The sequence below is a fragment of the Ambystoma mexicanum genome, chromosome 4p, assembly GCF_040938575.1.
Source record: "Ambystoma mexicanum isolate Mex_15411 chromosome 4p, UKY_AmexF1_1, whole genome shotgun sequence".
Lineage (NCBI taxonomy): Eukaryota > Metazoa > Chordata > Amphibia > Caudata > Ambystomatidae > Ambystoma > Ambystoma mexicanum.
The window spans coordinates 348,188,961-348,202,660 of NC_090927.1; the positions used below are offsets into that span (position 1 = coordinate 348,188,961).

A 13,700-nucleotide genomic window follows, 5' to 3' on the forward strand; every position below is an offset into this window, starting at 1 on the left:
TTGGCAGCAGCCAGGAACTCAGTGTTGAGCAGGAGCACACAGGAAGAGCAATTTCGAAGGAAGGCTAGAGGCAAGAGATCTGCATCATGGTCTGAGAGGTGTAACATGCAGGAGGTCGGGGGGAATAGGGGGTTGGTCGATGTATTCTAATATCCAAAGAAAGGCAATCCCCCAGCAGGTCAAAAGAACAGCTAAGTCAATGATTCTGAGGATTCAGACACAGTTGCAGGGTTCCATGGGAATGAAGCAGGCACAGCTGAAATGTTGAGGAATGCCGAGACACTGTAGTAAAGGATGTATATAACCCTTTACAATGACATGAACATCAAGCATGTCAGAACCTGTAGTGCTGTTATTGCTTAGACAGCCGCCACTGACTCCACCCATTCATTGTGCAGCATAACATTGACAGGGTACACTGCTGCAATAGGGCGGTAAAAAAGGCCAAATGATGACAGCACCCTCCAGTGAAGGTCCTGAAAACTTGGGGGGATGAATGTATGAGCGGGCTTCCAGGCCCGGTCTTCAAGACCTTAACCTTTCCAGTTGACCAAGTATTTCAAGTGTTGCCTCAACCTAAGGAAACTGAGCACAGTGGCTTTTATATTTACCCTGTGGCTGGATATGGTAACTAGTACTGCTCTGACCTGCATATAGGTGCCGGGCATATAGGGGTTCAATGTGAATGCCTAAAGCACTGAATGTACATGCCAAAAAGGTTGTAGCTGTGGAACATAAGGTGCAGGATTGATCACTTTGTCTATCAGGAAAGGTCTGATGGACTGGGTCAGCAACTTGTGCAAGCACTGGGTAGGCAGCCAGAAAATGTCCCCGGGAGAGAATGCTGGTCGATGCACCTGGTGTTTATCAGCGTATTTCTAGTACAATTGTTGTAACTGTCTGAACCTTTTCACGTGTGTCCTAGATATTTTGAGCTGTATGCCTCCAGTGGTAAGGGACACTGAAATAGGCAAATTGTCTAGCAGCAGGCGCAGATGAATACCGTGGCTTGAAGAAATTGGTGTCGTTCCGATGGCAGTGTGTCACTTTGTATGCAAACTGCGCAGCACGGAGGATGGTGTACCAGGAGGAAGGATGCTGTAGACAGGAACAATGGAGCTACTGCTCCAATTATTAGTTGACATTGTATTGCATTGTATTGTAGTAGTCATTTATATACCGCCTTTTCCCATTACTATGCTCTTAACGCTCTTGTGGTGGGAACGGCCTTGGGGACCGCAGTCCAGATTATGGGAAATTCTTAGAAAAGGCTTAGAATGCATGTGTGCATTCGGCCAAAATAAGGAATTGGGTGGGCTGGACGGGCTCCACTAAACAACCCAAGAGATCAGGCATGTGGATGGGTGCTGAGAGAGTCAGGAGCATGCAAGAGACTATTGAGGTGTCCTGCTGGACGGATTTTCTGTCATAGGTCATCGCTGTATTCTGATGGCAGAGATATTGAGGCCTAATCTCGAGTAAGGGGGTGGAAAGGTTATGTACCCAGATAGACCGAATTGTTCATAGGTCGTCGCTGCATTCTGGTGCATGTGTGTGGGTAGCAATGCCTTCAGCAGATGCCCATCGAAGTGGTGCGTTTATATGTACGTTGATGATCAGATGGAGCTTTCTTATTAATTCCACTGTTTGATCAGGTTATCCGTGTGAGAGTTTTCCAGGCACACATCTAAGTCCAACACATTTCCTGCTCCCAAAATACATCTAAGCGCAACATATTTCTTGCCCCTAAATGCATCCAAGTCCAACATATTTCCTGCTACCAAAATGCATCTAAGTGCAGCACCTTTAAAGCCCCCAAAATACAACTAAGTGCAACACATTTCCTGCCCCCAAATACATCTAGGTCCAATTCATTTCATGTCCCCAAAATACATCTAAATGGAACACCTTTCTGCCCCCCAAAACATCTAAGTGCAACACATTTCAAACCCAAAATACATCTAAGTGCAACCCATTTCCCACCCCCAAATATGGATAAGTCCAACACTTTTCCTGCCTGCAAAATACATCTAAGTGTGACTCATGTCCTGCCCCCAAATACATCTAAGTCCAACACATTTCCCAAGCCCAAAATACATCAAGGAATGAGAGCAAAGACATATTATGCAAGGCAGGATGATGAGTTGAGGGGCTCTTTGAGATGGTACAAAATGATCAAATACACTAATACCAGCATGTCAGTACAAACACGGTCTGCTGACAATGCCCAGGATCATTGTCATGGTGTCGATGGAACGGGCAGTGGGTGTAGAAGTCCAAGGGGTTTTGATTTTGGGGTTTTACCCTGGAATGCACATAACCAGTATGGACATATGTCTCTGCATCCCTGTTCATTTGGAACCAGAAATGCTGCGACCATTGTAAGGTCTCATGTGTGCCAGGTTGATCTACTGCTTTAAAACCATGGCACCACTGAAGGGCCTGCTGCCATGATATTTTATCATGTAAAGGAGATCTTGTCATTATGGCAATCCACCAGACCAGGCTATGTGGGATGCAGTAGATTGGCAGCACAAGAGCCTGCCTATTGCTTGACAAGGCCCAAAAGGAACTGGGTGTGGTACATAAACATATCTCTCAACCTGAATCCAGGAGTAATTGGTCCAGTGATCTTGGAGCAGTGTATGGCTCATTCAATTGAGAATAAGGGGTGACTGACAGGCCAATGATAAAGCAGGTGGATGAACTCCAGGCAGATACACAAATGACAGTATCCGATGACAGGCATCTGGTATCTCATTATGGGGAAGGACAGTATGGAATCAGTGGTTCAGAAAGAATGCCAAAGGGAGAACTAAATCAGGGTAACTTTGAGGTGTGCTGAGCCACTTGAGTAAAGGACAAACATACAAATGTTTAATAGCTTACAGAAGCTGCCCAGGGAATGCTGCTGCAAAAGAGGATTAATACGCTCAACCATGACAGTGGGACACCAAAGCATAAAGATAAAGTACTTGAAGAATCACCAACCATGGACACAGGAGAGATTGTAAAGATAGGAAGACAGCTACGAATTAACTTAACAGATCCAGAAATACTAGGAGAAGAACAAAAAATAGAGTTAGTCCCTATATCAAAAGTTGTGAATAATTCCAACAGGATAAGAAGAGAAGATTACTTAGAATCCAAATACAAATAAGAGACATAGTAGCATTAAATAGCACTGTTTCAGTAGAGAGGGCAGGGCACAATTCAGATTTAAGAGGAGGAAGGAGTGAGTTAGAATTCAGATGGATTGTTGAAACTGAGGAAGAAATAAAAAGGTGATCATTTCACAGAAGGGATACATCAAGGTAAGGCTTTTGAGGAATAGACAATGCAAGAGCATGCTGGAATGAAAGATGACAAAGACCACGACAAGAGAGGCATTGAAAAGAGAAGCCAAGAAAGGAAGAATATGAGGATACAATGAATGGATAAGGGCAGTGGGAAATGGTTATGGGGCAGCAGTAGAGATAGCATGTTGAAGCAAAAGGCTAATAGAAGCCACAAAAGTGAAGTAAAACAAGCGAAGGAACAGAGGGTGTACGAAGCAGAGGAAGAAGGAAAAACAGTAGAAATGCAAGAAAGTTATCAGTTTTAGAGGTAATGTGTGAGGCAGTCTAAAGTCAAGAGTGAGGAATTCAGAGTTGAAATAGCAGCCCTGGAACCCAAAATATGGTTAACAAATGTAAATAGACGGTGATGATGATGGGAGAGAGAAAAGATAATTAATAAGAGGTTGATAATAAAGGTGGCACAGTGACTGCTGATCATTGCTGCAGATCATGCCCAGAAGACAGAGCAGGTAGGGTCACTGTGTCTGGGTATGGCCACAAACCATGACATGGGCACAGTGAACTCTGGACATGGCCTGTTATAGAAATATAAGTTTACTGTTTCCGCTAGGGTGGCACAACCAGTGTACTATTCCTGATGTACAATCCCAGCCCCACAATTCTAGGTATAAAAACATACAATGTATTCTAAATCTTGAAATGTATTTAAAGAACCATGTGGTCTTCAACTTTATAACAGTGGATCACTACAGTGTTGTAGACTCATAAACAATAAGTCAATAAACAAGTTTTGCCTGCTTGTATGGAGTGTACTACTTCATTTCACACAAACATTCATTTTTAATACTCAACCCTAGGTATTTATTATACTTCAAAATATACAAGGCATTTTAAATACACTATTTGTATTATTGCTTCTATCTAAGCAACACAGTATACTTCAATGACAGCACTGCCTCTTATCGGCCAGTGTATTTAGATGTTAAAATAGAACAATTTCAAAATTCACCAAAAACACTTAATTTTCTCTGTCATCAAGACAGTTATGATGTCGGAGAAACGTTATTTGAGCTATTGACATTTATAAAGATATATACATCCATTCAACTTACCTCCCTTGCATAAGTGTGGGGCTTTGAATGCATTTGCTATATGTTGGCCATTTAAATGCATGCAAGAACAAATTAAAATTAACTCCTTGAGGTTTGGATTTGGAAAATAATAATCTCAAGGATTGAGCACTCTTCTTTGAACACATGCATAGGCAGTCTTTTCAGAATACGTATGTGCAGCTTCCTCTGAATATGTATATGTAACTTTCAATCTATATATTTTTGCAACTTTCAATCTACATACATGTGCTGATTACACTGTACATGTGTATAGTTGTCAAGCTATTCCTATTTATTTGGCTTCAACTCTACAAATTGGGGCTGGAGATGTAATCCTCTGCACCATGTTAAAGCACCCTTTTCCTTTCATATTGCACATACATCTACATGTGCATTTCAGTATAACGGAATTCAGGGGTTTAAAACTTCACACAATTTTCTGTGAATAGAATGAATTTTCTGTGCTCATTTTGGTTGCATGAACATAGAATTTGAGACCAGACTCACATCAGCTGTAAATATACCTGATATCATGTTAGACAATAATGTGTCATGAATACACTATGGTATGGATAATTCTACAGAGGCATGGGTCAAGGACACAATTTTAACTTGGTATAATTCTACAAAAGCAATATGCATTCAAGTTGACAAAGTCCTGTCCGTTTTGAGCTGTGTCTCTCAATACAAAAATGCATGGGTTTTAAGGAAATTACATTTCACTCGGCGCTCAATTTAAATGTGAGACACAGTAAATTTTATTTAATACCGCACCTGTATCGTTGTCAAATTAGTTTTCCCCAAGATTAATACTATGGGAAATTTGGCTTTATAGATATACTTTAAATATGGCTTTTCATTTTAGGGGCGCAGGTTCGACACTCAAGCTGGATCTGCTGGCTCAGCAAGGTCACTTTCCAGCTGGCTGTTTGTTAGCTAGTTTCCAAAATGGGCAGATCACCTCTCTCTGGAAGAGCTTCTTTCTCCAGTCTGCCTAGGTTAGTCATCCAAATGATTCCAGCCAGCTCCTTTCATTTGTACACAGAAATATTCTTCAATATTAATGTTCCAATATTCACAGTTATAATAATAATAATTATGATAAATATAGTAATGATAATAATAATAATAATAATAATAATAATAATAATAATAATAATAATAATAATAATAATAATCTCCATTCTGTGTGCAAGCTATTGTAGAATTCTCAGCTTCTCCCCATATATTGTGACTTTTAATCAGGGGCTCTCCCTCTTTGAGTGCCATAACTGCAAAGCTGGGAAGGAATTTCACTCATCATGCCATTGAGAGAGATTTTGTTTAATTGCAACAACTTTGATTTGAATGTGTGAGTTCAATAAAATATGGATCACAATAATCTACATATCAGGAGAAATAATTTAAAAGGCAGAATGTGTGTTGAGTACTTCCAGAGATAATTATTGTTATTATTTATATTGATTTATTTCCATTACGCTTTAAACAAATTTTAGCTTGAGTGAATGATATACATTTCATTAACTTTTATGGACAAACTTAAATGTGTTTTAAGTTGGTAGGACCTTCCTTGCTGAAGATATTGTTTTTAAAACCTTTCTTCAGTTTGACAATAATTATAAGTCACTGATGGTGCATGGAAAATGGGCTTTTTCCATAATACTGCAATAGGAAGCTCTAAACCTGCGATTTTCAATGTAATGGTTTGTTTTGTGAATTTCATTACCTTTCAAGGTACTTTAAGCAGGATTTAGGCAGAGGAATCTTACATGAACACAGTAACAAATTCTTAGCACATGATCAGGGTCTTATAACTGTGTACCTGTGACTGGGGTTGCATACCTGCAGGCTGAAACCAGTTACTTATTCAGACATGTTCCATTTCTAGTAAAACAGAATAGAGTCATATTTAAAATCGAGTGACGTGCATGGCAAAATACGATGGAACTTTGAATACTGTATCATTTCTACTCTACACTTCTCTTTATTTTGGTTAGAATTCACAAGTGCACCTGTTTGTTTAGAATTGCATTTTTACATGAGAGAGCATTTGAAAGGAAAGGAATGCATTTTATCATTTCTGATATATTTTATCTACACATGGCTCCTGAATAATAGGAGTATGATGAAAAATCAAGTTCTTTTTAAGCTTCAGAGATGCAAAAATAAGTGTTGTGTGATCCACAATGAGTGTATTGGCTGAAATCTATACTCCAGAAGCTTGGACCTTAGTATGTTCCTGCATGTGGAAAGGTTCCAACATTCATATGCATTTCTGTGCATGTTCTTAGCATCAACCAGCCAGTCTCTAGATTCAATTAAAAGAGCACAGACATGGCTGCATTATATCTCTTGAGTGTGCAAACAGGCATTTGCACCTCACATTGTACAGGGGTGCCCTTTTCATCATGGAAGCGAGCAAGATGCATAATCCAAGAGGGCACATAGTTTTGAGAGCGTTGCCTCACTTGCTTCATAGAAACATTTTCTATTGTCAGTTCACTTTAGGCACTTATCCTTTAGGTCCAGAGTTCATTATAAAGCACACACCTTGAGTAAAGAAACTTTGCTAAATATAATTTTGGCTAACTTTCTGTCATGGACCCATTTTCAATTTGATAAAATATCTTAGGTTGGAGAGGTGATATGTGCCAAAAGAAGACATATAAAACAGTGAAGTTCAACAATTATTGTTAGCAATGCCAATCTCATTTCGGTCCCATTCTGCACTGCGTATGACTTCACAATTGTCATTGACATGACACATGACTTCACCACTAACATCATGACAATATCAATATTATTACACCTAATGAATACTAGGCTTACTCTTTAACCTTGCTATTAAGCACTGCATAGTACATAAATAAAAACAAATATTAGAAACAAATAATATACTCATGTGGAATTCATGTTCTGGATCTCACACTTTTCAGCCAGTAGGATTTGCATCTTTTATTACTGGATGTCCCTGTAGAACATGGCTTACATAATATATAAACATGCAATATGTGAGAAACCTGAGGGTATTCTCACTCCTACTGCCCCTGGATCCTCTTCTCAGGTGACCAGGGAGGGGCCATCGCTTCTGGATCCTGACCCTGGGGGTGCAGAAGTGAGGGAGGATCACCTGGGTGGATGGTCATTGGGGATTGGAAATGAGATGTCCTTGGGTAAGACACTGTATCCCTCATTCCCATTTCAGCAAGAACTCTCAATCCCAGGCGCAGTTATGGGGTATTCCTACACCTGTCCCACTGACCAAGAAAACACCAGGAGATATTATCGGTATAGAAGCACCGCAAGAGGGTGAAGAAGAGAAGGTTTAAGGGTGAGACATGGTATCCCCCTTTCCCTTATGAGAACGAACCTCACCCTCCTCCGGCCTTTATGGGCTATTGTAAAATATCTACCCTCATTTTCCCTCATTCAACCTACTAGAGTACTGGGATGAGGAAGAGGAGACTAGAAGTAGTGAACACTAGTACGTCATTTCACCACTCTAGTACTGAGATAAGGAAGAGGCCTGCAGAGTATTGTAAAGGTCAGACATGTCCCACGTGTAGAGGAGGAGCCAAGTACACCCACCTCAACCACTGCACCCATATTGCCTATATGTTGGGAGGCCGGATGCGAAAACCGTGCTGTACCAGTGAAAATACAGATACCTAGGAGAATCCTGGAGGTAAGGTTCCCATTGTGAAAACCGTACCAGCATACAAGAAAATATGATGGCCATTTGAATGACATCCCAGAAGAAGCAGAGCAAATTAATGATCAAGATGAATGGTGACATCACACAGAGCTGAGCTGACGAGCCTAGAAAAGATGCAGAGAATAACGAATGCAGATATTCTATTAGGCATCAAGAAAGTATCAATGATAAGTGACATCGGGATCAAGGTGAAGAAGTTTATGCCACAGAACTGGTAGAGATATCAAGTCAGTTTACACTTGTACAGATGCAAAAAAACACAAGCAGACAATGTAATCCTGAGGCTAGCTTTATAGTGAATAAATTGCGGCATGCACCAATATATATACATATATACATAAAGAGTAAAGGATGGATGTTTCCACTACGTGTTATAGCAGTACTGGACTTTAGAAAGAAGGCCTCATTTCTAGTGTGTCGCAGTAAGAAAACAAATGAATTACCAAGTGAATCTCCAAAAGGCAAAGTTGGATGAGCCATGAAGCCAAGCCAAGAAGCCAAGGTATTATCAGGCTGAAGTTAACTAACATTGGATAAAAATTGTGGGAGAGAACAAAACTCCTGTTCAAAAGACATGAACAAACAAGGATGACGTCAGAGGCATATTACAAAATAGTATTTTAAACACAATGAAAGCTCAAAATCGTCTTCAGTCATGTGGAAGGATGAAGTTGGAGGAGCAAGATGCTCACACCTATGCATGAGGGCAGAGCGTGCCTTCACTTCCCTGAATCCTCCACAGTACAGAACAAACTCAAGGCCGAGCTTCAAAGCCTAATTGACTAAGCAGACCACTGAGGTGATGATGGATATATATGCTAATTGGTGGGAAGCTATGGTTAAGACAAGCACACCAGCACCTGAAAGGCCAGCCTGCATGCTGCTAGACATAGGTGGAAAAGTACTGACAAAGGTTAGAGTGCCAACCAATTGTAGGGGACAGCATAATTAAGAGCCCTATAGTTTGTGTAGCCAATGGGACGTTGTGTATTGAGTGACGTTCATAGTGGCCATTTTGAGGGGAGGGCTTAGTTGCCTCACCTGATGTTAAGAAGCCTATCACTTTCACTCATTATCCCATACTAGTATAGAACATATACTTAGATGTTCACTAAGAGCCTATCACAGTTGCCACTAGGTTGTTGTAGTTTACCACGAAGGATGACGTTGGTAGTGACGTAGGTCAACGTCAATGATGACAAGTTTTGGATATAAAAGCTCTGTTTTTTATGAAACTAGTTGAGTAAGGGGATCGAGCAAATTTGTTGGTGTTCGTTGTACTCCCTGTTTTAGATAATTGACAATAAAACAGTTATCCTTTTTGCCAACGACCTGCTTTTTTTGATTATTGATGTATGAATAAATCTGCATCCCCATCCATCTCCAGGGTAACTAACTGCTCCTCATCTTAAAGGGCTAAGGTTATTCAGTTCACACGTTTTACTCTAATCGCAGTCAGACAATTTCGATTGGGAACTCACAACTGCAACCTGTCAAGTGGTTGCAGGTGTATTAGAAGGTAGGAGACCAGCAGCAATGAGACCAACAGGGGATCCTGTTTGCGAGGAGGCAGCCGTGGTGGGTCCTGAAAGAGAGCCTAGATGCCGACAGATGACCCTAAGGAACTGTGGTGCCAAGTACCAGATGGGCCATAGGAAATCCACAGGTGTGGGAGTCTCTGTGGTCAGTGATATGCAGCCGGGGCTGTGGGCAAAGAAAAGGAAACAAATCAGTCATCCGCATCTGTGGAAGAGAAGTGGAGCTGCCGGCTGGAACAGAGAAGCATCAAAAGTGCAAGCGGGGCTCGCGGTGGATGGAAAGCCAGCAGGCGGAGCAGAAACAGAACCGCACAGCTGCCCGGAAGGAATGTCAGGGACCAGTGAGTGAAGTGGCGGGTCACTCAAAACCAGGAATCTCTCCTGGGGGGCTCTGTGGAATAGAGGCGAATGCCGAATGCACAGAATTAAATGTGCGCAATGAAACAAACCCAAAGCCATGGGTTGGGAGAAAAGTGAAACGGCAAAAGTGAATCATTACTAATATTGAATGCCAAACTGAATGAACACATTATGAGCAGAGCTACGACCTGATGACAGATGAATGTGAAATTGCCCATTTGGAAGCAACGTATGAAATAAGTTAGCAAGTGTGAAAGAGCCTAAAGAGCATAGAGGTGTTTTGAACATTAAGAAACTGGGACTAAGTATAAATTGGCAAATTGAAGTTTTGGGGAAGGGAAACCTGATACTGACTGAATTTTGGTGCTGTCTTGAGGACGGGAACATCAAGGCCCTTTTTGTTGTAGCTGTGCTATCTTGAACTTGCGAAAGGGAACCCTGTGGATTTGTGGAACTGTCTTGAACGTGGCAAAGGTAATCCCAAGACTTTTGTGGAACCTTTTTGAATTTAGGGAAGGGTAGCTGAAAAGCAAGCTGGGAGCTGGAAGAAACACAGAACTTTATTTCATTCACCATTTCTTTCATTGCTGACATCCCTACATATTGTTTAGCTTTAGTTGTGACGGAAAGGATAGGTTTTGGACAGACAGATTTTAAAGTTAATCTTTCTGACTCAAATTTACTAAGTTTCATTCAGGTAGGGAAATCCCACCTTAGTTTGGGGCAAGCAAGGCCTTCATCCATCCTGCCCTTTGTGTTAATAAAGCAATTTGGTTTGAACTTTGAATCTGTTGTCTGTGTCTTACTTCATGATGCCTTCACAAATACCACACATGCAGTAACATTAGGTGCCTGTAAAACAAGGCTCATCATCCGATACTCAAGGGTCCAGTAAAATAGGATGTACCGAGAGGTCGCAGCGGAAAAGGCTCCTATCAGATATACTAGGGTGGACTACCACCATCGGTAACTTGGAAGTCACCATTGCAATTAATAATCTTGCCACATGGTGCTAACGCTGGGAATTCGAACACGCCAACACTTTGTCATACCAGGCTCTACAATTTAAGAAACTTCAATCCAACATATCAAGTATACAAAGGTACCAATATTCATAAATACAGTGGGTTGAATGTAATTAACAACATAAATTGTGAACACTGTGCCTGCTCTTTCAGCATGGAACTCACAGCACATACATATATACATATTTAGGTTTTGCATCATTGAATATATGACAAATACCTGTGTTTTATGAGATTGCTGATGTGTATTATGATATCTTTTGTGGATCTCTTGTTTTTCTGTTTCGCTATAATGATTGGTATAGTTTCATGTAAACTAAACACATAATAAATAAAAACTTATTTTTTAATTTCAATGGTAATAAACATTACTTCCATGTGCTTTCAATGTAGCAGGAGAATCCCAAACATAATCGGCTGTATCACATATGTTTTTGAGGCTGGCAAACTTCAATCATAGGGAATTCTTATTTTGTGACACAGTCTCCCCCAGCATGTGCAGATGTTTATCACTACCTACCACTTGCAGCAATGGTTGCATTCATCTGCAACATTAAATGCAGAGAAATGTGCACAGCAACGCATACATGCACAGTGCTACAATATCATGATGCAACGCTCAACCTTTCCAGTGTTTGGCCTCGTGGTAATGCACAATAGTATGAGTACTGGGATAAACTTTGCTGTGATGCAAAATTGCATTGAAATATTATATATTTTGCACTTGTGCAATATTTACTAATGCCATGTAAAGCTACACTTTTACCGGTGTAATATTTCAGTAATAAGGCCCAATGATGTCATGTGTTTTTCACATTTTCATTACATGATTACAGTTTGACGTAGGAAAAGATAAACAGCGAAGTTGCAAGTTTTGTGGCAATGGTGAAACATGATGTTTTTTGAAATACTGAATGTTCTACTGCTCTGCCAAATACCAAGTTTCAGACCTCAAACTCTTCCATTCCACCTGCTTTTGTATGGAGGTAATCACAATTGAATCCTATGGGGCTCCAACATGGGGTATAACTAAATGGTCTGCATGACTCAGAATCACAATCCATTCAAGTTACCACATGCCTACCACATGCATCAATAATAATTAACCTTAGCAGTATTTCCAGAGGACATTCTGCCAAATTCATAATCAGGTCTAACTTGGTTTTCCCAGAATCACCCTACTTATGGTAATATGTCAGGGTGAGAATTAAAACGAAAGTTTTCTGGATCTAAGCTGTCACCGATTTTGCCTCTGTAGTACATCTTGACCACATGATAATTTGATGCACTTTCCCCCATCGAGCAAGCACTTTTATGCCCTTGACTTTGACTATTGTAAATCGGTTCAGCCAATGAGGGTTTGGAATGATAACCATGTGCAAAACAAAAGTAGATTAAGCCTCAGCTGGTCTGTGTTTGCACGATTGAATCTGCCCAAACATCTATTTTACAAATCATGTGTGAAATGCTGCACTTTATTACAGAATTTTCACTTAATATAAGTTTAAGAACAATCATATTAATCTGTCATTATTGCTTACTAAATGTATACCTGACAGTGACTAATGAGAACCTAGTCCCATAGCCTCATGTCAACCACTTGTGATACGGCCTGTGTTTTGTTCACCAGTATTTAAGGATTTGAAATGCTTGGTGCACCTTTCTCATCAATAGAACACCATGCATTACATGCACGTCCCTCCTCCTCATTTAGTACTTACTTTTGAGGCAGCAGCCTTCATGAAAGGAACCCCTATTCTATCTTTACCCCTTCCCTTCCCCTTTACCAGGGAGTATAACTTGCCCCAGGTCCCAGCGAGCCCCAGTTTTTTCAGTTCCTTCCTTGATTATTATTACTATTTAATTTTTGAATGGCACCACACACCCATAGGCCTCAGGACACACATAGAACAAGACTAATAAGAATAAATAAAACAGACAATGAGGAGCTAAAACAATGATTTGCTGACTACCCGATCCCTGTGTTGAACATTTGTGTCTTGACTGCTCTTTTAAAGGGGTCAGACAGGGGATAGCCCGTAAAGTAGATGGAGGGGAATTCCAGGCCTTGGCAGCCCACACCTAAAAGGTTGCACCCCCAAACTTCTGGAGTTTGAAACACTGCCGAAAAATCGTTTTACCTTTATTCGACTAGAGAGATCTCCTAAATGGAGCAACCTTGAGTTGGTCAGCAAAATATCAGGGTGTTAGGCCATACATGGAAATAAGGCACAATAACCATATACCCAATGACACGTCAGTCGTGAGGTTCGATTTCCAAACAAGTCTGGTTTTATTCAAAGTATCTCAGTCGGCCGACTGGGTCTCAACGCCTCATGACGTGTGTTCCCAGACACCGCGAGATGCGAGAGAGAGCGAACAGCGCTCAAGCAGTCATATATATATATAATACATCATCATTTGTTAATGCGGTTCGTCCGCAGTTCATCTCTTAATTTGAATATGCGGTGCAAATAGGCCACTTTCATATCTCGTTAGTCGGGCAGATGTGAAATGTTGCATTTGCGTTCTATTTAGAAGAACATCTACTGAATGGGGTACCATCACAGTTAAAGAGTGACCTAAAACCATCCCCTTGGTTTGTTTTACTGACGCTGTAGCAACAGCTCATAAGCAACGTGGCAAAGCAT

The 13,700-nt window shown here is 40.7% G+C and overlaps 1 long non-coding RNA gene across 1 annotated transcript in view; it reads left to right on the forward strand.

The window, feature by feature from the left end:
• Positions 1-13,700, forward strand: part of LOC138452582 (uncharacterized) — a 329,416-nt gene that overhangs the window by 151,066 nt on the left and 164,650 nt on the right. The window lies entirely within an intron of this gene.